At 47.4% G+C, this 27,113-nt stretch overlaps 1 long non-coding RNA gene across 1 annotated transcript in view; it reads left to right on the top strand.

Moving 5' to 3' along the window:
- LOC147727777 (uncharacterized) overlaps window positions 1-26,864 on the top strand; it is a 157,101-nt gene extending 130,237 nt beyond the window's left edge. Inside the window, exon 3 of the long non-coding RNA XR_015309509.1 lies at window positions 26,730-26,864. This is a non-coding gene — a long non-coding RNA (uncharacterized LOC147727777). The remainder of the gene's footprint in view (window positions 1-26,729) is intronic.
- The last annotated feature ends 249 nt before the right edge of the window (window positions 26,865-27,113 follow it).

The raw sequence follows: 27,113 nt of genomic DNA on the forward strand, positions 1-27,113 counted from the left end.
TTACCTCGCCATTCTTCCATAAGTCTCCCACCGTGGAGATGCCTATTAAATCCCAGGCCCCAAATCCCTTACTATTTCGAAATCTACCTAGCTGCTGTAATGACCAGAGGGGGGTCATTTGGGGGATTACATTCGCACATTTTAGGCGGGTCTGAGCTGCATACCAGGTGGAAACTGTATGCGCCGTCGGTCCCAACAGGGAGGAGGAGCCGCTCCTGTCATATAACGCGGCGAGAACTCCAGCCTCATCCTGTTAGTTCCTGTCTGCCTGAAACTCTGGTTCCGCCTGGGGTGTGCGTAATCATTGGTTAATTATTTTTAATTGGGCTGCCCAGTAATACAACTGGATATCTGGGAGGGCTATACCTCCATCATGCCAGCTCCGGATCAATTTACCCCTAGAAATACGGGCTGGTTTATTTCCCCCAAGTAGGCCCAAGACCATTGCCTCTATACTTTTAAAATATTTTAAAGGGACTGTGAACGGGGTATTTTCTAATACATAGAGGAGCCGGGGAAGTGTCATCATTTTAAAAAGGGCTGCCTTGCCCAGGAGGGTTAGAGGCAGGGCATGCCAGTGCATTACATCACACCAAAACATCTCAAGAAGGGGCTCTAAATTGTTGACGAGGAAGGCATCCGATCTAGGCGTCACCCAAATACCCAGGTATTTAAATGAGTCTTCCCTGATCGTAAGCGGGCAATCCGCTGGAAGCAATGGGGGCGGGCCCTTAAGGACGAACAGTACCGACTTGGTCCAATTGATGGTATACCCCGATGCCCGACCAAAAAGTTCGCAAATATTTAACAGTACTAATATTCAGCGTCTTGGGGAAGACAGATACAACAGTACGTCATCCACATATAACGAAATGCGGTCCTCCTAAGTCGCTGTCCAGTTTAATCCCCAGATCATGGGATCCCATCTTATCTAGGCTGCCAATCGCTCCAGCGCCAGTGCAAACAACAATGGAGACAAGGGGCATCCCTGGTGCGTACCCTGTCCCAATGGAAAGTCTTTGGAGATATGCCCATTCGCCACCACATGTGCAAGTGGACATGTGTACAGTAATTTCACCCAGGCGCAGAATTTTGGGCCGAAATCTAGGTGTCTGAGAACTGCAAACAAATATGGCCATTCCACCATATCGAATGCCATGCGGGTGTTGAGAGAAAGGATAACTGCAGGTTATTGGAGACAGGATACACGCGCCTTTAATGCGTGCACCCTCCTAAGATTAAGCGCTGTGTTCCTATTGGGCATAAATCCGGACTGGTCCGGGTGAATCAGGGTATCAAGGTGTGGGGTCAGTCGGATGGCGATCAGTTTAGCTAGTATCTTGGCCTCGGCGTTAAGCAGAGATATTGGACTATAAGAAGAACACTCATCTGGGGGTTTACCAGGTTTTGGCACCGTGATTATGGTAGCCATTGGTTGGTCATGTAGCAGTTCACCAGCCTTTAAGCAATTTTTATACATAGACAAGAGATGTGGGGTAGTTATATCATTAGTATGTTTATAGAGCTCAATGGGGATACCATTGGGTCCCTTGGCTTTCCCAGACTGCAGAGAGTGGATGGCAGTCTGCAGTTCCTCGGTCGTGATATCGGCTTCCAGTGATAGAGCGGCCTCTGCCGACAGGGCGGGCATCTTAATATCTTTAATGTATGTTTGTGCTACTTCTGTCTCATGAGGGAGTCAGTTGCGTATACTTGTGCAAAAGAACCAGCTAAGGCATCTGCTATGTCTTCAGGGGCGGTTACTACCTCCCCAGTCTGAGTACGAAGCTGTGCTATCGTTCTTTGTGTTCTTTCTCTTTTGTCCAACCATGCCAGCAGCTTGCCCGCCTTGTCTCCTACTTCATACACTGTGTGTCATGTGGCTTGTAACCTCAATTTAACCTGGTCACGCTGATATTCTTGGAGTGTGCACTGCTTAAGGTGGAGAGTATGTGCTGTATCTATGGTGGGACTCTCCTCGTGCTGAACCTGAGACTTAGTCAGCTCTGCCTCCAGGGCCACCAACTCACCTACAGCCTGACGTCTATAGCCTGTGATGGAGGTGATTGCTTGTCCTCTCAACACCATTTTATATGCTTCCCACAGTATAGTGGGAGATTCTACTGAGGACACATTCTCTTGGAAGTAGTGTTTCGTGACTGAAACTATATCCTTCCGGATCGCTGGAACCTGGAAGTATCCTGGGAAAATAGGAAAAACACGCTTTCTCACCTTAATGTGCATTGTGTAGGTTAGTAAAACGGGCAAATGATCTGAAATGCCCCTGGGATGGATCTCAACATCTGTTAGGTGGGGCAGGCTGTCAGCTGAAAGTAAAAAGTAGTCTATATGAGAGAGGCTGTTATGCACCCCGGATTGAAAAGTGTAGCGCTGCTCGGCTGGATGCCTATACCTCCAAGCGTCAGTGAGACCCAAAGCGTCCAAGAGTCCCCTCAGACGGGGACCACCCGCTTCAATCGCCCTACTCGGGTAGCGGTCTTTAGTGCCATCTAAAACAGTATTAAAATCGCCACCCAAAATCAGTTCCCCCTCAGGTAGGTTCAAGAGGAATGCGCTGAATGCCGAGAAAGCCAAAGTCTGGTGCCTGGGAAATATACACTGATACAACATTAAATCGCTTCCCCTCCCACTGACATGATATGGCTGCGAAACGTCCTTGGCTATCTGTCCAGGTTTGGTGTATTATTAGGGGGAACTGCCTGCGTTTCAATATGCCCAACCCCCGGAGCCTGAAGTGAATTCTGAATGCACTACCATTTTGTAACCCCAGCGATCCATGGCTCGACACGCGGAGCCCATCAGGTGTGTTTCTTGTATTAATGCCACCGCTGGTGCATTGCGCCTTAAATACTGTAGCACCAACCCCCGTTTTATCTTATCTCCCAGGCCATGTACATTCCAGGTAAGTAACGTTAGGGGAGATACCGGGGACCTCAGACGGTTGTCAGTACCATCCGCCGAGCATGGTGAACCTGCTTCCACTGCCATGAGCTACGTATTGACACCCAGCAGCCCCAATGCTGTGTGCCCAAAGACTGACAACCTGCATATTCTACACTAAGCATTGCCCTGAGCATTGCCCTGAACATAAAAACAATGAAACAAAAAGCATTATGAATGAACCTCCCTTCCCATCCCACCCACCACCCTGCCTCCCTGCTCGACGGACTCAAAACTACCCGCCACCCCAACAAAGCAGATCTTCAATGAAGGGGGTAAGAGAAAATAGCTCCTGCTCCTCTTCGAGCCAGTACCCATATAACTTCAGCAACCCATAGCCCATCAGTAGAGTCAGCCAAAGAGGAACAGTCTCTTCAACGGTGTCCAAGTATCATCACAACTGGGTCCCCCCTGGTATATTGTGTAGAGTACCTGCAATCCGTGATCTAGAACAGCTGTAACATCCTCCTATTCAACTATTACCCATAGCAGCCACTGTCAAAATAGGATATAGTCCTAGTGAGGCAATGGCTCAGTTTTTTCACCGTGGTCATCAGTACAGCCATTGATGGACAAGCTGATTACTTCCAGAGAGTAGCGTTCATTCTTGCTCCATTTCTCCCTGTTGCTCGCTGCGCCTTGCATCTCGTCGTGCAGCCCGGTCGGACCTCGCTGCTTTATGCCATCCATCCAGCCAGTCTTGTGCCTCCGCCGGCGTTGAGAAGAACCATGCTTTACCCTCTTCCTCCACTCTCAGTTTGGCCGGAAAGAGTATGGAGTATTTTAGTTCCCACTCACGAAGAGCCTTTTTCACTTCGAGGAATCCTCTACGTTGTTTTGTGACGGCTGCGGTGTAGTCTGGAAAGATCGCGATCACAGCGTTGTCAATGCGTATCGGAGGGCCTGTCGAGCAGCTTGCAGGATTGGGTCGCGATCCCTAAAATTGAACATACGCGCCAGGATCGGTCGTGGAGGGGCCCCTGGTTTTAGCCTACCACCTGGGACCTGGTGCGCGCGTTCAACAGAAAAGAAGTTTGATAACCCTTGTGGCTAGAGGTGAGTCATTACTAGGTCTTCTACAAAAAGATCCAAAGCCTGGCTCCCTGCTGTTTCCGGCACGCCAATAAGGCGGATGTTGTTTTGTCTCGAGTGCCCCTCCTGATCCTTGAGGCGGGCCATCATGAGTTTATTATCCGCCTCCAGCTGCCGTACCTGTTTTTGGAGAGCGGAAGTGTCCGACGTGAGACCCGCTGTGGTTGTTTAAACCTGAGACACTTTGGTGGACATTTTATTAAAATCAGCCCGGATCAGCGCCAGGTCAACCGCGAGGGTCCCGATTCTGGAATCCACCTTGTTGAGGGTAGTCATAATATCCTGCAGGGTTACCTCCTGCGGAGCGCCACCAGTCACCCCCGCCGTCGCTGGAATATCCTTGTAGTGTGCTTCTCCCTGTGATTTAGTAAATGCATATTTATCAAGCTTTACCTGGTTGGTCCCCTTTGTGTTTCTATTACTCATGGCTGCAGTAGAGGGAGAGACTTGTCTCACAACCAGGCTGTGAAGGCAGTTGCACTTGGGTCTAAGCAATGTACTGCCCCAGGCAGAAAGTAGAGACAGCTCCCTTCGGCAGAGGGGGAGGCAGAACCTATACTGCTATGTGGAAATGGTGCGTTATCTCAGCTGGTGCCTGAGCAGGCAGATCAATAAGCGGCAGGTCTGGAGCGCCGAGATCCCAGAGCAGCGCGCACACCGATACCGCTATGAAGTAGGTAGTCCCTTACAGAGTTGCATTAGGTATCATGGCAGCCCCGGGGGGCAGTATATCTTTCAGTATTTTCAGCAGCACACGGTGATTGATAGGGTGGAGCTTACAGGCGTATTTTGGCATCTCCACAGTGTGGATCATGTGTCACAGCCACCCCCCAGCAGACTTCGGTGAAGGGTCCCAAGATGGCAGCGTGTGGAGGTCCTCTGGCCTCTGCCTCATCCTCTAATTGTCTTACGGGCAGCCTCGCTGGGACTTCATCCAGCTCTACTCCGTACCTCTAGGCACAGCCACCAACTTCGGCGCACAGTGTCACCTCGGAGACGGCGGGAGGGAGGGAGCGCCCCGACCACTGATTCCGCAGCTCCTCCCGGAGCCGATCCCTGGGCCGCCCACACCGGACACCTCCGCAATTGTGGGTCTCGGCTGCCACGTCGTAACAGGCCGCAGGATGCTGCTCACCACCAACGTCACCGGTACCGCTGTGTCGGATTTCGATGCGGATGCTGCCGGGTTCTCTCTGATCCTTCCCCTCGCAATTCTGGGCAGAGTGGGTTAAAAATAGTGGTAACGGATTGATTTGGCCTGCTTTGGGAGCTCGGAGCCTCTCTAGGCAGTGGCCATCCTCATCGGTCGCTAGCCACGCCCCAGTAATATTTTGTATATTATATTTATTTAATTTTATTTTCTAGTGTAAATTGTGGTAATTCATTTAATAATTATTATTTATAATTTGTTTGTTAATTGTTATTAATTAAGTAATTAATTGTTAATCAGTTATGTTATTTCTGTCAAGTTGTTAGAAATGGGTTCTGGGGTTTATACTAGGGGAATAGGATGGGAGGTAATTTATTTATAAATAATTCATTATTTGTTAATTAATGCTAATTAATTAATTACAATGTAAATATGGCAATTGTGTAATTAATGTGAGGTGTGAGTTGTGAAGGTTATATTGGTAAATTGTGGAAAGTACTTTTTAAAAATAATGATTTGTGGTTAATTCATATTAAATTATTAATGTAAAATGAGTTATGGAAATTGTGTAATCATTTTTGGGTGGGTCTTATGGTGTTTACTGGGATACAGGGTGGAAACTAATTTAGTTTAAAATAACTAATCCTTGCTTGGACATTAATATTAATTTATTACTTGATATAATATTTTTGGTAATTGTTTCTTTTTATTTTGTTTGTAGATTTTTGTTCTATAGGGATTAACGTTTGGTTAGTACATCAATTTTTATGTTTTAATGTGTTTTTTATGAATAATATTTGTTTAATTGATCAATATTTGTGTTAATTATGGAGGTACACTTTTTTTTTAAACAGATTTTATTCATAATTGTTGCCAATATGCAGGCCTCTGCAAACCAGAGAGAACCGCAGGACCTTAGCACCATTTCAGATAATGCACAATCACATTATTTAAGAGAGCAATTTTCAATCAAAACGATGCAGAAATAAAAATTTACCCCCTTGAACCACTACGCCTACCCCAGCCCTAGGCCCCCCCTCCAGACCCTCCCTGCCACCCCGTGCCCCTTTCCAAACTCCCCCCCCACGCATGGTCTTCAACTGCTTCCCTGGCCCTCGCACCAATTCTGACGACCATAGGTGCACCTGTCGGTGGTCGCTTAGGACATCTCCACCAATTCCTCATGATCTACTGGAGGCTCTAGCCAGAGGCCTCTATATTCCGCCCAGTGCTACGAAATTTTATAGTGCTTCCGTGGGCAGCCTCTGGCCACAAATATCGGCTCTTCCAAACCCGTACAAAAATCAAGCCCCCTCTTCCAAGCCACCAACGCTGGAGCCCACGTGTCCTTCCATGCTTTCGCGACATATCTCTTGGCCAGCGTTAGGCCCAACAAGAGCAGGTGCCTCTTATACAAGTTTCCACCAATCCCCTCCATGACATGCAAGAGTCCCAACCATGGTGTACGAGGGAGGTCCCACCCCAGCACCTCCGCCAGGCAGTCCCACACTCCACTCCAGAATCTTGCAAGCACTCGGCATTCCCACACTGCGTGAATAAATATCCCCGCTTCTTGGCCACACCTCAATCACTCCGGGGACGCTATAAGCCCCGCTCCCCATAGCCGGTGTCTGTTGAAATATGCTCTATGTAAATAATTGAATTGAATCAAGCAAAGACGTACTGAAATAGCCGCTCCTCATGGCCCCTCCAACGCCTCTCTTCAGTCATCCTCATCCAGAGCCCCCACATCTGTCTCCCAGACATCCTGCAGTTTCCGCAGGGATGTGGAGCAGTGCGTCGCAAGAGTTTGGTAAATATTGGATATCTTTTCAGGCCCCAGCTCCCCCATAAATACTTTGGCCTCGATGGGGCTGAACACAGGAAGTGAGTCCAGACCTTCTAAACACGGGGAAATGGCGTGGCGGAATTGTAAGTAGCGGAAGAATTGAGTGTGGGGCATATCTTACTCCTGACTTAGATCTTGAAAAGACTTGAGAGTCGTGCCTGACACAACATCCCCCACCGTTGAAATTCCTATAGCATCCCACCCCCCAAATACTTGGAGTGCTGCCAATTCCAGGAATCTGCCATTATGCCAAAGAGGGGTTTCTGCCGTCAACTTGTTCCACCATCCCATGCGCCATAGCGCCTGCCTTCAAATGTGAAATACTAGCTGTGTACTTGGTGGCAGCAAATTATACGCGTGTTATACAAGAGGGTGTGTAGTTCAGTAGACCCCATAAGGTGCAGCTCCACCGCATGTGCCGGATCCCTCCTGTCTCCGTACCACCAATCATTCAGGACTAGCAGGTGCGATGCTTGATAATAGGACTGGAGGTCCGACGTCGCCAGTCCACCACAATAAGTGGACAGGAAACATGTGCGCACCGCGACCCGTATGGCACCCCCCGCCCATAGGAATTCTCCCAGTGCTGCATTAACCTGCCGGAACCACTGTGGAGGGATTGGGTAGGGATGATTTTGTAATTGATAGAGCAACCTAGGGAGGGCCACCATTTTGAAAATCGTGGACCTCCCAAAGATAGTCAGCGGCATTCGGGACCATAGCTTGATGTCTGTCTTGGTCCGTTCCCACACCGGCAGCACGTTCCTTTCCCACACTATCCCCGGAACCTCCATCACGAAAATGCCTAAATGTTTTATGCCCCCCGTCGCTCTTTGGAGCTCGGACGCCCATGTCACTGACATGTCACGACCCCCCAGAACCCATATCGTAGACTTGCGATGATTGATATGAAGGCCGGACACCTCCCCAAAAATCTGCATAATTTCCATTATGCGGGGGCCTGACCTCCCGATGTCCGTAAGAAAGAAAAGGACATCATCCACGTAGAGCGCTATCCTTTCGGACATTTGTACGGGCCATTGTCCCACTCGAACCCCCTCAGCTGCGCATCCATACTCACCCACAGAGAGAAGGGCTCCATGGCCAGCACGAATAGATAGGGAGAAAGGGGACATCCCTGTCGGGTGCCCCTTTGAATGCGAAAGTTAGTGGAGGCAGTGCCTGCCACCCTGACCGAGGCCGTCAAGCCCGAATACAATAGCTGCACATATGACAAAAATCGAGGTCTCAGATTCAATCACGTCAGGAGGGCAATAAATATATCCAACTAAGGGAGTCCCTATCCATATTTGCCAGGAGGAGCGCCGCCGGTACATCGGCTTTCCGCACTGCAGCCACCGCTACATGCGCCTGGCGGATGTTGTGTCTGGTTGCTCTCTGGGGCATGAAGCCCGCCTGGTCCGGATGGACCAACTCCGAGATATATGGCAATAGCCGTTTGGCCAATGCCTTAGCCAGGACTTTCGCTTCCACATTTAACAGGGAAATCGGGCTGTAGGAGGCATATTGCTCAGGGGGCCAGCCCGGCTTATGAAAGACTACTACTTCAGTGTGCCGCCAGTCCGAGGGAAGGCTACCTCTCTCCCTAGCTTCTTCCACTTCAGCCCTATAGTGGTCCCCAAGTTGAAGGTGGTATCTCTTAAAGAACTCAATGGGGAATCCATTCGGCCCTGGTGCCTTGCCTGTGTTGAGTTCAGCCAAGGCTGTGCCCAGCTCTTCCTCTGTAAGAGGGAGCTCCAGGTGGTCCCTTACCTCCTCTGACACTGTGGACATCGGCATATTGGCCAGAAACCTGTCAATTTCCCCCTCTGGGAGGACTTCATGCGGGGCATAGAGATCAGCGTAATAGGAAGCGAACCCCTCTGCCAACTCCCCGGTTGTATCAATAATCCCGGGTAGAGTGTGCACCTGATACGCGCCCTGGCAGAGTCTGTGCAACATCTTCCCTGATTTATCGCCCCACTGATAGACCCGGCTACCCGTAGCCAACCATATCGATTTGGCTTCTTCCATCTGCATGGATGCGTATGCAGGAGCTGGCCGATCACCGTCCCCCCCATCTTCGCTTCCTTGGGACTCTAGCACCCGAATATTAGCCTCCACCCGAACCATATCTTCCCTCCGCTTTTTCCGCGCCCCACACACCACCCTATATCCACACCCCTGAGCGTCGGCTTCATTGATTCCCAAACTGTGCTCACCTCATCCACTGACCCTACATTATCTACTAGGAAGTTGGCGATGGCCTTGTCCATGTGCTTCTGATATCCCGGTTGTTGCAAGTGCCAAGCGGAGAGACTCCATCGGAATGGCTTCCTGTCCCCATGTAGGCCTATGTTCACCAAGACAGGGGAGTGATCTGACAGGCCTCGTGGCAGAATCTCAGCCGCCTCCACTCTATTGCACACCTCCCCCAGCACAAACAAGTAGTCCAGTCTAGAAAAGGACTTATGAACTGCCGAGACGTAGGTGTACCCTCTCGAGTCGCCGTGGAGGAGCCGCCAGGTGTCCACCCAGTTCAGGCCTCGTGCCATTCTTTGAAGTTTAGTGGTGGGACCGGAGCCCCCCCTCCCCCAGGACAGTATCTATCCCTCCGACTATCCATGACGTCATTCCAGTCCCCCCATTACTTGTAGGACCTCAGGTAATTCAGCATAGATACCAAGCAGCTTCTATATGAGGGGCCTTTGCAGCGGAGGCGGGGCATAGACACTCCCCAACACTTTAGTCTCCTCACCTACTGCCCCTTGGATGATAGCATACCTTCCCTGGGCATCCAGCCACTGGGCCGAAGGAACATACTGGACCCTACGATGAATAAGTACAGCCACCCCCCTCGAGCCCCTCACAAACCTAGCATGAAATACTTGAGTAAAGCTAAATCGCTGTAAGCATGGCATCTTTGTGCCCAGTAGATGAGTCTCTTGGAGTAGTAGCACATCTGGCCCAGCCTTTTTCCCCTGTCGCAACACCGCTCCCCATTTAATCTTGTCAAGGATTCCCCGGACATTCCAGCTGATGATTCTAAGGGAGCCCTTCGTCCCCGGTGTTCTACCCTGGGTCTCTGCCATCATGGGACCTGGAAGCTGAATTTCCAATCAACTACCCAACTCGCACCACATATGCACTGAAACAGACCATCAGAAGACCATGCGCTCCTGCCCTCCCAGCCCCACCCCACCCCCTCTCCTACCCCCACTCCCCAACACCCGCCCACCCCCATACCTCGAGAAACAAAAAAAGGGGATGATGTAAGGAGCATTTGAGCAAATCAAACATTCAACCCCAGTCAACTGATCTGGGTTTAATCCATCACCATTCTTTAGCTCACTCAGTCACCCCAGTTCAGACATGGCTATATGCAAATCAGTCTGACCCTGTGCCTCATGGGAACAGTCCAGCCCGAACTGCCAAGCCATGTCTTCCCTGGACCGGAAACAAGCATCCTGGGACCGGTTTCGGATTCATAATCCTCATCAGCCAGGCTATCTTGAATCCAGTGGCCAAGTGAGCAAGGGCCTCACGTCTGAGCATACCCTGCCAACTTAGGGCGAACAAAGCGAAACAAAAGGGGGTGATGGACGGAGCGTTTGAGCAAATCAAACACTCACCCCCAGTCAACTGATTTGGGTTTAATACATCACCATTCTTTAGCTCACTCAGCCACCCTAGTTCAGACATGGCCATATGCAAATCAGTCTGACCCTGTGCCTCATGGGAACAGTCCAGCCTGAACTGCCAAGCCATGTCTTCCCTGGACGGAAACAACCATCCTGGGACCGGTTTCAGATTCATAATCCTCATCAGCCAGGCTATGTTGAATCCAGTGGCCAAGTAAGCAAGGGAAGCTTGATTCCAGTCCAGGGAAGACATGGCTTGGCAGTTCGGGCACAGGGTCAGACTGATTTGCATATGGCCATGTCTGAACTGGGGTGGCGGAGTGAGCTAAAGAACGGTGATGGATTAAACCCAGATCAGTTGACTGGGGGTGAGTGTTTGTTTTGTCAACACTCCGTCCATCATCCCCTTTGGTTTTTCTTTGTTCGCCCTAAGTTGGCAGGGTATGCTCAGACGAGATTCCCTTGCTTACTTTGCCACTGGATTCAAGCAAGCCCAGCTGACGACGGGTGTAATGCCAGAAACAGGTCCTGGGAAGCTTGAATCCAGTCCAGGGAAGACATGGCTTGGCAGTTCGGGCTGGACTGTTCCCATGAGGCACAGGGTCAGACTGATTTGCATATGGCCATGTCTGAACTGTGGTGGCTGAGTGAGCTAAAGAACGGTGATGGATTAAACTAAGATCAGTTGACTGGGGGTGAATGTTTGTATTGTCAACACTCCGTCCTTCATCCCTTTTGGTTTTTCTTTGTTCACCCCCATTCCTCAGCAGCGTTGAAGTACCTGTCGCGGTATGGGATGTCGCCGACCCCCAACGGGAGGCCGAAGACTCACTATCCCAATGGATGCCCATCAACTACCTGCCCAAACACCCCACCACCCCCCTCCCCAAGAGACTAACTCCTCTTAACTCAGGGAACAAGTCCGCCCTTAATTTCGTCCCCCCACCCACCGTCGCCCCTCTTAAGCACAATGAACATAGCTCTACGGGCTCTGACCGACAGCCCCGGCAGCTGTAGATGGGCTCGGGAGCCTGTACTCTAGCCCCACAAGTGTCACCCATGAAGTCATGCGTCCTTGTTCAGACTCGTATATGATCGTCCATCACGGAGCCGCCGTTGGAGGATCAGGAGCCGCCACTGTCCTATTCGTTGCGTCTCCAGATTCAGAGCGTCTCCTAGACCTTGATCGCCAGTTACTTTTGCTGCGTGACCTTCGGGGGGTCAGTGTCGGTGCCCCATTGGATGAAGAATCAGAGTCGCAGCCCGGCGGTGTATGCACCCTCACTTTGACTGTCTCGTCCGTCCAGTTGAACAGTTCCTCAGGAGTGTTAAAGAACAATGTACGGGATTGAGGGACCACTCAAAGGCGGGCCGGGTACAGCAGTGCATATGGAAGTTTAAGTTCACGCAAGCGTGCCTTGGCTGCTGTAAAGGATTGCTGCTGTTGCTGCACCTGCCTAGTATAGTCCAGAAAGATCAGGATCTTCTGATTGTCACAGATGGGGGACTCCGCTGCTCGTGCCTGTCGCAGGATGGCATACCGATCGTGATTATTGAGCAGTTTGGATATTACCGGCCGGGGGCGAGCTCCTATTGGTGGCTTCGGCAATAGGGCCCTGTGTGCCCCCTCGATGACAAAACATTTGGATAGGGAATTCGGCGGGAGCCAGCTCTCCAGCCACTGGGTCAAGAATCGCTCCATGTTGCCTTCTCACAACCCTCCGGAAACCCCACGAATCTGAGGTTGTTTCGTCGGGCCCGTCCTTCCGCGTCCTCAACCCGCAGAGCTAGTCCTTTTTGGATCCCCTCCATGCTGGCCACCTTCCGCTTCAGGATCACCACATCGTCCTCCACCCCCGATATCCTGCTCTCGGCCTCTGTGATGCGGGCCACTGCGTTACGCAAGTCCTGGCGCAAGAGCGTTACATCTGACCCCACTGCTCCGATCTTCGCATCCAGCATATCCCGCGATTGGGTAATCACCTCCATCAATGCTGCATTGTCTAGTCCCGGTGCCTGCTGGCGACCGGAGGCGCCAGCGCCCCCGCTCGGCCCCGCGTATTTGTCCATGGGCCCCTGTTTCGACGACCCTCCACCTGTCCCCCCTCTGGTCATGTTGATCTGTGGCCATCGATACTCGTTCCAAGGCCTGCGGCTCCCGCTCCTGGAAGTCCGTTCCGGTGCAGAAGAGGGAGCGGTGTGGATGGGGTATCGCCACTGTCCCCTGATCGTGGTCATGCCTGTGGGTCCCAAGGGTTACATGTGCGGGGCCGTCTAGGGAACCGCCTGCTGCAAATATCTGGGCCTCGGTGCTCCGCCGCTCTTACCGGCCCCGGCCTCAAGACTGGCTTCACAGCCCTCACCCTTCAGTGCACTTTTCACGTCTGCTATCTAGGTTTCTGCCCCCCCTGCCGGACCGCCTTTCAGGGTGGCGACTGCTGTGTGTATCCCTCCTGCCTCCAGATGTGTCCCTCGTCGCTATGTGCCGGTCCTCAGGGGCTCAGCTGTCTCATCTCACCCCGGGGGCCGCAAAGCCACAGACCAGAGTACACATGTTCCTCGACCTCCCGGGACAGCGGCCAGTGAACAAGTTCAGGTCCCAGGAGGGGCCTGGCACGTATTAACGGGGCCCGCTGGATGCCTGTCTGTCCGCTGGATATCGCCCCCACTTCAACCACCTTCTAGGAGGGCCCGGACCCCCCTCCGCTGTCTCGTTTGGTCAGCAGATGGTAAGGCACCCCAGATCCCGTGGGGGGGGTCTCCTCGTCTGTCTCCCAGCACCACAGCGGCCCGAATTGGCCACCGAAGCAGTTGCCACTTGCCCCCTAGATTCAGCAGCTCCCCGGGGCACCCGTCATACACCCCGGCCCAAGGGGGGAGGGAGATAAGCTGCCTTACTTGTGGCCCTAGAGGGCCCGCTGTCGCTGGAAGGATGTACACCCCAGCGTCATGGCTGCTCCCAGGGGGAAGGTCACCAAAATCGATGCCCCGGTCGTCCGCCAAAGTCTGCTCCACAGTTCCCGGGTCAGCCTTCCTTGAACCTGCAGCAGGGCCGGGAGTCGCTCTCAGAGGCCCGGATAGCTAGGGCACCCTCCGGTCACCAGCTCTCCTGCACCGATCCGCCCGCTTCGAGCCACAGCAATCGACGGGGTGCTCCAAACTCGTGCTCCCCGGCTGCACCTTCAGATGCAGGCCTCACCGCTCCGATGTCCGCACCATGGCTCCTCTTGCACTCAGGCGGCCTGGACGCAGCTCAGAGCCTGCCGCTGCTGTCTTCGCCCTTTCCACACCTCAGGGACTCAGCGTGGCGAGGGGGAACCAGGATAAATGATCGGATTCACTATCGGAGGGACGGAGCTCTCTCAGACTGTGTCCGCCATGATGGCTCTCTTGGCCACGCCCCCCTGGAGGTACACTTTAAAAAAAAATTATTATGTCTTTTAAATTGTGTGGTGTTATAGTGTAGGTAAAAAAATAATATATTTATGTATTAATTAATGTTTTTGATTATGAATATTTTTCTATTGCAAATTATTTGTTCATTATTTTAATTGTGTTTAAAATTAATCTTTGTATGTAATTTTTAGATTTTTGTAACATTACATTATGTTTCTATGTTTTGTAATATGTATATTTTTCTATATGTTTTATTCTTTGGTTCTTCTGTTTTGTATTGTAATTAATATTTTGTTTGTTTTTAAATTTTAATTTTCTTCAGTGGGTATAGTAATTGTTTCCCCTCCACTATCCATTACTTTCCCTACTGTTGCACTCGGTGAAGTGGGAATAGTAATTGTATCCCCTCCGCTATCTAACACTTTCCCTACTGTTACACTAGCTAGAGTGGGAATAGTAAGTTGCATCCCCTCCGTTATCCAACACTTTCCCTACTGTTGCACTTTCTGGAGTGGGAATATTAATTTTATCCCCTACGCTATCCAAAGCTTTCACTACTGTTGCACTAGCTGCAGTGGGAATTGTAATCGTTTTCTCCTCTGCTATCCAACACATTCCCTACTCTTGCACTCGTTGAAGTAGGAATAGTAATTTTTACCCCTGACCTACCCAACACTTTCCCACTGTTGAACTCATTGTAGTGGGAATAGTAAATGTTTCCACTCCGCTATCCAACACTTTCCCTACTATTGTATTCACTGGAGTGGGAATACAAATTTTTACCTTTCCGACATCCAACACTTTCGCTACTGTTGCACTCGCTGGAGTTGAAATAGTATTTTTCAATCCTTCGCTAACCAACACTTTCTCTACTTCTACATTAGCAGGAGTGGGAATAGTATTTTTTACCTATCCGCTATCCAGCACTTTCCCTACAGTTGCATTCGCTGGAGTGGGAATAGTAATTTTTACTTTACTGTTATCCAACACTATCTCTACTGTTGCACTTGCTGGAGTGGGAATAGTAATTTTTACACCTCCGCTCTGCAACACTTTTTCTACTGTTGCCCTCAATGTAGTGCAAAATATAGGTTTAAAAAATATCAAATATTTTAATATTTTAATTTATATTGTACAAAATGTTTTAATCAATTTTTATGTTGCAGGTGTATGTATATATATTTATTATAATTTTTAATATATTTATAACATTTTCATAATAATTAAAATTACGATTTTTTCATTGTATTTACTTAAATATACATATATTACATTGTATATATGTATGTTTAAATTTCTACATTAAATGTATTATATTTATTATTTAATCTATTTTACATTATTTTTATACATATAAAAAATCAAAATGTTATACATTGATATTTATATATATATATATATGTTTCAATATTTTTGTACTTACCCATTATGAAGCTAGGAGGTTGATATTTTTGACAACAATATTTATGTCCTGATATTTTTGTAGGTCGAAATTGTTGTTGTTGATATTCTGTCAATGATCCAGAGATGTCTCCTAATGGACAACAAATGCAAGGGTGGTATGCTCAGTATACCCAGAACTTGGACAAGATGTACAGTGATGTGATAATAGGCCTTTGTAAGCAAAACACTCTCTGAGCACACTGGCACATACAGGCAAAACAATGTTAAAGCCAATCGCCTAAAAAGATGTCAACTTTAAACATGGAAATGTAAAATGGGGGCATTTGTGTTTGTCCCTTTCAATCCTCACAACATAATGTATATACTTTTAAGTTTTAAATGTCTGGATAGTGAAAGATTCTCACATTTGTTTTTCAATATCGCAAGGCCTACCTCTCCGAAAGGATAACATTGGAGTTACGTTAGTACATTTAATAAGCTGTAAATTCCGAATGGGAACAGGTAAATAGCTCATTAAAAATCGTCTTCAACGATAATGTCAGATTTTTGGTTACAATTTAAAAAAGCCCCTTTTAGAAAGTTGGCATTTCCTGACTGCTGTATAGTGGCTGCTGCCTATTTTTGGGCCACATGACTGGGTATACTTGCCAGTTGGTCATTATGTATTACCCCTAGACAGCTATGCAAAATAGAGTGCTTAGGGGTGCCTGGATGGGCCATCACTGGCAGGATGGGACCAAAAAGGTAGGCATAGCCCAATCTACACCTGATTAGGATGTTTCCTGCCTTCACACAAAGGATTGCATACCCACTTTCTAGAATCTGGACACGAAAGGCAGTAAACCTGGGCACTTTGCAGGCAAACATCAAGAAGCTTCTTCCACTTGGATGTGAACAGGTATAAATACTACACCTGAGACACCAACTCCTCAGTACACTTCTGGACCTGTGGAAGAATCTGCCAGAATGAACAACTGCTGCGCTGATGAAAGGACTGCCTTTAATGACTGCTGCCTACTGTACTGACCTCTCTCCCTCTTGCTCGAGTAAGAGGACTGTACCTGTAACCTGTATCCAGGACCGTCAGAGGGATTCCAAGGGCCAGTCTCTTCTAACCAGCACCTGGACTCTGCAACTGTGAGTCCTTCCCTGCCAAGTGGTGCCACCCCAATAGTGGAAACATGGAAGAGGGCCTGAAGGTATTCTCCAACACATCTGTGGATTCAGCAGATCCAACACATCATCTCTGCTGTGAAGATTCTTCCAGCGCAGGGACTCCCCATCTACCTTGCATCCTGCGGCCCCATTGGAACTGAAGTACAGGAGAAGAGGGTCCCAGAATGGAAAAAGTTAGAATGAGTATACAAACTTAATAATTGGATACATAAATCCTAAAATGATAACAACATTGTTTTTAATCACAATGTGTGAGTGCATTTCCTCAAATAGTATTAATAACAGGCAAAGATTGAACGTATTTTGTGACCCTAAAGGGAAAGGGTAGGGAAGGTGGTAGTGTAGGAAGGAGTGTAGGGTAATCAAAAAAGTGACATAGCAATGGTCAAACGACCTCAGTATACAATGCAATAGTTAAATCAACAGAATATAGACTAATGGTTTAAGTTCATTATATGAACATCATGCTTCCGAAATAAAATACAATCAATGATATATATGGGAGGAAGCTGAACATAATGAGGCTGTCGACGTTTCGACCCACGGATAATTGCAGGTAATAGGTGGTGCCTTGCTAGGGGGTCTTCATCAGGATGGGGGTGGGGGCGTGTTACCTAAACAGAAGGTTGATGATTAGATTAACATCGGTCAAAACGATCTACTTTACTCTAAAAACAACAATGGTTGAAAAGGTAAATTACCATGAGGTGTAGAGTACTCTAGTCATGGTCAAAGGTATCTCATGAATGGAAGAGGAACATCGTAGCGTGTTGGTGCTACCGAGGGAACAAGAGATAATTAATTGAAAACGCATCATAGTCAGACACGAGAAGTATCTGTATATAACATACTGTCATATTAATTGGTTACATTAATGTTTTTTTTTGTTTTTTTTCCTATTTACATGGACTCTCTGGCCACGCATTACGATTGAGCTTACATTGCCATATTTTGTACTTTACTGTTCGTATGCGCTCTAATTGTGTCCCACGTAACTTAGCAACGTGTACCCAGCTCCGGAGCTGGGTTCCACAATGTGAGTCTTTCTTCCATTACTACCGGCTGATCAGGCCCACTTCCGGGTCACGTGACCCAGGTTGCCTAGATACTCAGCTTTAGCCCTTGGCCGGCCGCCACTGTGGACCGCGTCTTCGGAGGATTTGTCCCGATTGAAAGGTAAACTTACACACGCCACGCATGCCACTGTGCTAACTTGCCATACAAACTCACGGAGATCAGCCTCTGATGTTTTGTTGGCCCCTGGGCATTCCGGTCTTTTCAGATTCCTGATCGGTTATTCGGCGGGATTCATGTGATATTCCTTTCGACTCAGCAATTCAGGAAACAGAGCGCAGGCTCGCTGCACCACTGCTTTAAAGTATATGGCAACTATTGGGACCAGGTTTATAATGCCGCACAGGCCTTCTGTTTTTCTGTTTTTTAGCTTAACGATCTGTTGGCGGGATCTTTGAAGCACATTCCGTAAGCAGTAATTGTGAGTGCATGTCCCACTCCTATTCCATTCTCTTATTCTCTTTTGTATTCCAAGTCCTTTCGAGGCTAACTGTACACGATTCTGTCTGCCACAGAGAATTACACCACTCAGACCGTAAGACGCCGAGTCCACCGCCTATTGAAATACTCATAACCTTGAGTCATTTTGTAAGTTTGCCATTTAGTGCTATAGCGACTTAATTGCCTTCTCGCGTCTGACTATGATGCGTTTTCAATTAATCATCTCTTGTTCCCTCGGTAGCACCAACACGCTACGATGTTCCTCATCCATTCATGAGATACCTTTTACCATGACTAGAGTACTCTACACCACATGGTAATTTACCTTTTCAACCATTGTTGTTTTTAGAGTAAAGTAGATCGTTTTGACCGATGTTAATCTAATCATCAACCTTCTGTTTAGGTAACACGCCCCCACCCCCATCCTGAAGAAGACCCTCTAGCAAGGTACCATGTATTACCTGAAATTATCCGTGGGTCAAAAAGTATACAGCCTCATTCTGTTCAGATTCCTCCCATATATATCATTGATTGTATTTTATTTCGGAAGCATGATGTACATAAAATGAACTTGAACCATTGGTCTATATTCTGTTGATTTAACCCCTTCCATGCTCATGACGGAACGGTTCCGTCATGAGTGTCGGTTGAGCTGTGCTCATGACGGAAACGTTCCGTCATGAGCCGGTAGGCTCTTTAGAACCTTCAGCAGAGAGCGAAAATTCGCGCCGCGCTGAAGGAGTTAACTATTGCATTGTATATTAAGGTCGTTTGACCATTGCTATGTCACTTTTTTGTTTACCCTACACTCCTTCCTACACTACCATCTTCCCTACCCTTGCCCTTTAGGGGGACAAAATACGTTGAATCTTTGCCTATTATTGATACTAAGTGACGAAATGCACGCACACATTGTGAATAAAAACAATGTTGTTATCATTTCAGGATTTATGTCTCCAATTATTAAGTTTGTATACTCCTTCTAACTTTTTCCGTTCTGGGACCCTCTTCTCCTGTACTACATATTCACCCAGGTCCCAGTGACTGTATTTGGGTATAACCCCTGTTTCTGTAACCCATTGGAACTGAAGCAGGCCCTGCATGGCAAACTTTCCATCAACTGCAGCCTTAATGACAACGCAGGACTTTGCATTGCAAGCTCAGCTGTCTCTTTGGAATCATCAGTGAGAAGCGTATCTTTGACACAGGACTTCATATCGCAGGCTTACCTTGTCGACAATGAAGCAGGGCCTTACATTTTATTTATTTATTTATTTGGCATTTTATATAGTGCGAATATGACCCTGAGTAGGGTGTCAGAGCGTTTTACATTTTCATTTCCAAAACAGTTTTGATACCAAGTCATCAGCCTCTAGTTCCCTAGGACTAACACATTGCCTTACCTTCACACCACATCCTTGGTGCAGGAGTTTAAGGATTTAAGGTACTCTTGTTCAGCTGGCCTAACTGAGTCCCTGTAGCCAGCACGTGCTCCATTGCGGTTGCCCCTAACTTTTGACCTTATCCCAGTCTGGTTCAACCAGATATTCAGAGTGAGTGTTTTGTGATTTGTGGTGCTATTTTCACTTACATATTTAAAGTTGCATGTGTCTGGATCTATTTATTGTATTTTTGTCTTTTTTTTGTCTTGTTTTATTTATTAAAATGAATACTGATGTGCTAATCTGGTATACTTTTTGTGGTGTGTTTTCCTTTTGTTACCGTGTGAAGTGTTTAACAAATATTTCACACGTGGCCACATTGGCTTTGTGCCAAGCTACCTGAGTGTTGAGCAAAGGTTAATTTAGGGTTTGCTTGTGACTTCACTTTGACAATGATAGCAGGTTCTGCTGGAGTAGAGTTTCACCCCCTCAACCTTTAACCCAATGTTTTACATCTAGGTATACAGCCTGGCCAATTTAGGGGCTTAGTAGAATAATGTGTCTTCTGTAGGGACCAGTGTTTGATCTTATGGCCGCAGGTTCTAATCCTGGTGGTTCCACTCAGCCTTTCATCCTTCTGAGGTTAATAAAAAGAGTACCATTAAGTTGGGTAGCAATACACATCTGGTATTCAGCACTAAGATACTCTTCTACATTGACATGTGCTTTACAAATGCACATGTTATGTTATGTAAAAAAACCTTACCTGCAGTCAGCATGCTGGTGTGCCTCAGTAGTTTCCTTGGCTGTATCTCTTCACTCGCAGCTGAGTTGGGCTATTTCTGTGGCCAGGTCTACACTGCAGCTGTGTAGCGAAGACACAATGGCATCCTCGCTGCCACTCAAAATTACAAGTATCTGCCTCAGAAGGCGATTTTCTTAAAGAAAATTCCTTCCTCAGCAGATAATAATGAATATTTTTCTCTTACAGGGCTTAGTATCAATTCCTTGTAATTAATCAATGTTGATTCACCATGCACATGTTTTCTCACTCATTTACTCACTTATCTTCATAACCCACGGTGGTGGATTCCTTTTGAAAATTGGAAATTAAGGCCCCCATTAGGATGGCGGGCGGACTTTGACCGCCCGCCATCCCATAGTAGAAAGGGACCGCCCGCCATAAGGGCGGGGGTCCCTTGGGGGACATTAGGATGCGCCCCTCACAGTGACTGGCGCATTCTGTATTTTTAACATTGTGACGATCTGTGCTGAAAGCACCGCCCGCATTGTAAAAATACAAGTAGTGCATTTCAAACCACAATGTGACAGACACCGCGAGGTGCCTTCAACGTTGTTCTTTGAAATGCTGGGGGGTACCATAGGTGCCATAGGTACCATAGGTGCACCCCCCACTGCCCCGGAGTACCTGGGGGCCCACAACGGGCCCCCAAAGCAGACTCTGCATGCCTTTCCGTGGCAGCAAAGGCATTGGAAAATGCCCATACTAACATGGCTGGCGGTGTCTGATAGACACCTCCACCATAGAGAACCCTTTTCCGCCCGGTCACAAGGCGACCAGGGCGTAAAAGCGGCAGACGGACTTTCTGTCCACAGCGGACCCCCAGCCATAAAAATACGGTGGGAGTCATTCCGGCATGAATTGCGGGAGGATCGCCCCCGCCAGGCCGGCGGTGGCTACTGCCGGTCTGGCGGGGGCGATCCGCCTGCCATCCCAATGGGGCCCTTAGTCTTATCCTGCTCTTCACTCTAAAAGGGACTTCCATGGTTAGTCCATCAATGTCACAATTGTTCCCGAATGGTTGCTCGCCCACTAGACTTTGTTGACTCCATGTTTCCTCCAGTTCATGTTACTCCTCATTCCATTGCCTTGTCCTTCAACCTGGTTGGCAAGAAGGTTTTTCTGGCTTCCAGTGTCTGATCATTGCTAAATTATTTTGGAACAAGCAAATCAAGTTTTTCGTTGGAAAGGAAAGTAAATCCAAATAAAACTTTGCACCAGTTTCTGTCATTTTTTGTGAGTTTGTACTGGCTCAAAGTGATGGAAAATCTGTCCCTTAGCGTGCAGGCCCAGCATCCCAGCCTTAACCCTATGACAATCAAACTGAAAACCTTTTTTGATCATTTTGCTCGCCTTATTTCACCTCATTTCTTCTTTTCTACAACTCTATGTGTCCATATCCTCCATCTTAATCTCATCTCTGTTTCTCACATTTGCCGACCTCACTGCATTCGCAACATGCCCAATATACCTTACTCAACTTCATCTCTGTCCACTGATGTCTCATATCTTTGTGTTTTGTCATTCTCTGTGCCTACCTCTAGATCTATCACTCACAGTTCCCTTTCTTTACCTCAACTCTCTCTGTTCCCCACCCCTTCCACTGTATCTCACTCCTCTTTTTCCTCCAGACTTCCCTAAATCTAATAAAGACATCTAGCCCGCAGATTTCTTACCTGTGAAATTCCTGGCATCAGTTTGGATCCAGAAGATTTTTCTTAACAGTATCCCTGCGAGCCAGTAGGTGGTGTCGGTCGACTTTACGTGATGTCGTATAGTGTCGAGTTTGTCTTTGTGATGCCTGCGCTGTCTATATAGGCTCCCCTTAGCGCGCTGAAGTCAGTTATTTTCTTTCCGCACCAGTCAGTACAGATCCATTGAAGAGAGCTTCCCCCGTCATGTTTTGACAGATTTTTTGTTGATTTTTTGGTTATTTAAGATGTCCAAAAAGACCTCAGGGTTTAAACTGTGTGGCTCCTGTCTCCGCACCATGTTGGTTATGGACCCCCATCTCGTGTGCCTTTGGTGCTTGAAGCACTACAGTGACCCAAAGTCGTGCTCCGGACAATATCAGTTTTAGGGACCGGTCCTTAAAGCTGCATGCGGCCTGGCGTCCGGTGATTCAGACATCTCCTCAGAGATCTTGATTCTGCTTCTGGTCTCATTCGAGAGGATGGTCCAAGCACCACTCCGGGGGATTAAAATCTTCATCCTACCATTCGAAATGTTCAAAGTGGTGAGGTAAGAAGCACTATAAGAAACACAAGAAGTCGAAGCATGCTTCGGGTTCGCTTCATCCACCACCCGACGAGATGGAGGAGTCTCGGCGTACGAGGCCCCCACTCCACAGTGCGAGTGCCTGGGTCAGCTCTGTGGTTCCCTCACTTTTCAGGGCAGGAGCAACACCGGCCCAGTTAAAAGAATTTTATGACACCATGTGAGCATATTTGGGTGGACTGACCCTCCCTGTGTGCCTTCAGGCAATTTATGGTGGGTCACGAGCACTTTCAGTTTGCCGTGCTCCCCTTTGACCTCACCAGTGCCCCTCAGGTATTCACCAAGGTGATGGCGGTGGTCGCAACTCATATATGTAACTCAGGGGTTCCCGTCTTCCCCTATCTAGACGAGTGGTTGTTAAAAGCGGGCTCACCCCAGGAGGTCATCTCCCACCTCCAGACTATGGTGAGCCTCTTGCATTCACTGGGATTCACTATCAATGTGCCAAAGTCACACCTGGCACCCTCTCAGATGCTCCCTTTCATCAGTGTTGTTTTGGACATGATGCATTTTCGGGCCTATCCTCCCGGTCTGCGAGTCCATGATATTCAGGCTTGATACCGATGTTTCAGTCTTAAGCCTAGATTTAGGTGAGATTAACTCTGAGGCTGCTGGGTCACATGCATTTTGGAGGGAACTGCGAAAGATCTGCAGTGGTGGTTGACAAACTGCAATTGGGTTAGAGACAGCACACTCTACCTTTCCCAAACAGATCTCAGAGTAGTGACAGGTGCGTCACTTCTCGGATAGGGTGGCCATTTGGAAGCGTTGGCGTTCAGAAGACTCTAGTCTCCGAAGGAAGCTGGGCTCCACATTAACTTGTTGTATTTTCAGGTGATCCAATTTGTACTAAAAACCTTCTTACCATCTCTCAAGGGAAGGCTAGTTCAGGTGTTCATGGGCAACACCACTGCCATGTAGTACTGCCATAAACAAGGCGAGTGGGGTCATGGTCCCTCTGTCAGGAGGCCCCATGCCTTTGGACTTGGCTGGAATAACAGGGCATAGCCCTGGTGGTTCAACACCTGGCCGTTTCTCTGCATGCCAGGGTGAATGAACTCATCAGTCAGTGTCCAGCAAATCACATGTGGGGTATCCATCCAGAGGTGGTGCAAGAACAGTTTCAGCAGTGGGGAGCGCCTTGGTTGAATCTGTTTTTCCTTCGTCAAGAACATGCAAATCAGCAGTTTTGTGCATTGAAGTTTCCAAGGCAACTCTCGCTCGGCTTCACTTTTAGTCTCGAGTGGAGCTCAAGCCTCCTTTCTGCCTTTTAGCTCATACCACTCCTGTCCAAAAGTGTCAAGAAAATTAGGAGTGACAGGGCACAAGTAATTATTGTGGCTCCGGACTGGGCACTGAAGAGTTAGATCTCCTAAGCTTGACAGGAGTGGTATGGGAGAAAGGCATAAAGGAGGCCAGAGCTCCACTCAAGACGAAAAGCGTCTGGAAAATGCAGGGCTGTCTTGGAACCGGTCTGTGGACTTGTGAAGGGCAAGATCAGCAATTGTGCATTGGACCAGTTTTTCTTGGGTAATGGGAAGCCACAGGTTATTGAGCAGCTGTATTGCAGGAGAACGGAGTATGTCTCAGTTGAGGATTCAAACAATCATTTGCCACGCCCAGCTTGTGGTGTAGAGAGTTATATTTTTAGGGTCTAATGGTTAGCCTGATATGAGAAACACCTGCAGGGGTATTGGGGCCACTAGATTTTTTCCAGGAATGTTTTAGGGATGTATGTGTCAGAGTGATACCAGTGATAGACAAACTGGCGCTGTGCATACAGAAAATACCAATGGAAATGTGGGGAACTGAATCTACCAAGTTTGTACCGGAGGATCAAGACAGTCAAACAAATTTGGGACGGTTCATCTGCCTATATAAGTCAAAATAGTACGCTCCGCAGTGTAGCAAGAGAGGAGTTTGTGAGTGGAATGGGCACATTCATTATTTATCTTTTTTGGTACAGCCTGTCAGAGACATACATCTAATCTGCTTGCATTTTACCAGTGGATGACTCTCGGTTAGAAATTGGGTTTCTGTTTGGCAGAGGTATACATCCTGTCCAAGTAGGAACCTCGGTCCTTCACAGGGTTAGTCACTACACAACCTAGATTATGCTTTTCTCACCCTCTCATAGCTTAGCACAGAGCAGTGAGCCTTAACTTAGGAGGCAATATTTATTATGATATAGGTCCAGTACTTATACCCATTTGTGCCTTTAAAGTGGGGGAGGCTTCAAAGAAATTGTTGAAGTCCACAGAGGTCCACTTTTTATGCCCTGGCTCCAGACTCACCACAGGAGGGCATGCAGCCCTTTGTATCTAGGCAAGACACAGTTTGTCAGGTGTAAGGGTGTGCTGTGTTCAGCCCCTGCCTTCCATTCTCTCAGGAAAATCCAGAAGTCACACCTAAGAACCCTTTGTATATTGCTGCCTAGAGGGAATACACAAAGACCAGCTGACACCCAACACAGACTGAACAGAGACAGGCAGCTGGCATCAAATGGCTAAACAAGTAAATAATAACCTTCTAAAAGTGGCATTTGCTAAAATGTTATAAAAAATCTAACTTCACCATTAGTTGTAAATTAAAATTGTGAGAACAGTGGCAACAAACTTGAAATGTCTATCGCTCCACAAATGAGAATTGCACTCAAAAGATGAAATAAAGCAATCCCAATGTTATTCTATGGGAGAGATAGGCCTTACAGTAGTGAATAACAAAATTGGTAGTTTTTCAATACCAAGACATATAAAACTTAAATGTACATGTCCTTTTAAATACATTGCTCCCTGCCCTCCAGGTTATACAAGACCTGCCTTAGGTATGCCATATGTATAAAAAAGGGTAGGTTTTGGCATAACAAGAGGGTTTACATGCCAGGTCCATGTTGCAGTGTAAACGGCACACACAGGCTCTGCAGTGGCAGGCCTGAGACATGGTTGAGGGGCTACCTATGTGGGTGGCACAGACACTGCTGAAGGCCCACTAGCAGCATTTAATTTACAGGCCCTGAGCACGTGTAGGACACTTTACTAGGAACTTATAAAAAAATTAATTATGCCAATTAGGGATGGAACAATATTACCATGTTTAGGGGAGAGAGCACAAGCATTTCAGTGGTAAAGGGCACACAGTCTTAAAACCAGCAAAAATGAGGTCAGAAAAATGGAAGGATGCAGGCAGGCAACATGTTGGAGAAGACCACTCTAAAGCTAACACTCTCCCACCAGCAAATATGCATATGAGTAACTAGAGGGGAGTGCCATTAGTGGTTTTCCACGAGATTATCACTGGGTCAAAATAATTAAGGCAAAAATATTGTGAAGGTAATTTTCTATAGGTGAACATAGGCTTACTTTACCTACCTCAACATCTGTATACCTTTTACATGGATGTGGTATTAAGAAAAGTAAATCTATTCTTTCCTGTATGCACTTACCTTCTCGATATTTTGGCCATAACTTTTTGACCCTTTGTATTTTACTCCTCAATGTTCTCTCATGCATCCTCCAACAGCAACAGTCCAGAGGTGCTTTAATAGAGGTTTGCTGTGGCAAGTGCCATGGGGTATATTTCACTTTTCCTTATAAGTCATCAGAAGTGCCCATGATAGAGAACCTTTTCTTAACTCTTTCACTGTGTTTAGCTTTGTGGGTTTTTTTATTAAATATTGGAACCCATGCATTTACAGTGAATGTATTTTTCACCATGACCACAAATGAAACTGATTGGGTGAGTGTTTCCTCAGAGACCAAGAATAAGGACGAGGAAGAAAGATCATGAGGGAAAACAAATGTAGCATTATTTTTTCTGAGTCCTTTTCCTCCTCATCACAGAGCTACAAATATCTACCTCCACCTCCTTCACCTCTGGCCCGTGCGGCCAAAGGAAGGTAATACTTTGGTTGAAGATTAGAGGTAAGTAATCAGGTCGTAACATACTGCTTTTCTGCCTCTCATCTAAAGCATTTTTAAGGTACTTTGCATTAGGTGTACTCAAATGTGTTGTATGTGATGTTATATTGGGCCTGGAAAACTGTTATGAAAAAATATGTAACCTCGATATGTTTTTTTTCTTGCAGACATGGACGCTGTAGTGGGTGCAGTTGTTCAGCTCCAGCAACATAAGTAGAAATCGCAAATAAGATCAAGGCAACATCAGCACTTGTGGACAAAACTGTCAAAACAACACCTTATGCTGCACAATCATAATAAACTTCCCTCACTGTGCTGACAAATTGAGTGGTTATTGTCTATACTGTAATTTCTATATCTCACTGGATAGCACAGATGGTTTAATGTTCCTAAGTGCCTTGAAGGAATGTTTTTAATCTTTTAGGAGACCTAAAGGCCAAGTGTAACTCTTGAAAGAACATCTAAGGTGAAAACACAAATGCAGGCGTCCTCAAACAGTAAACAAATTGAAGTTCATAACCACTCCCCCCAGCAGTGCGAGCATCCCGTGG

Source organism: Lissotriton vulgaris, chromosome 3_1 (assembly GCF_964263255.1).
Source record: "Lissotriton vulgaris chromosome 3_1, aLisVul1.2, whole genome shotgun sequence".
Classification (NCBI taxonomy): domain Eukaryota; kingdom Metazoa; phylum Chordata; class Amphibia; order Caudata; family Salamandridae; genus Lissotriton; species Lissotriton vulgaris.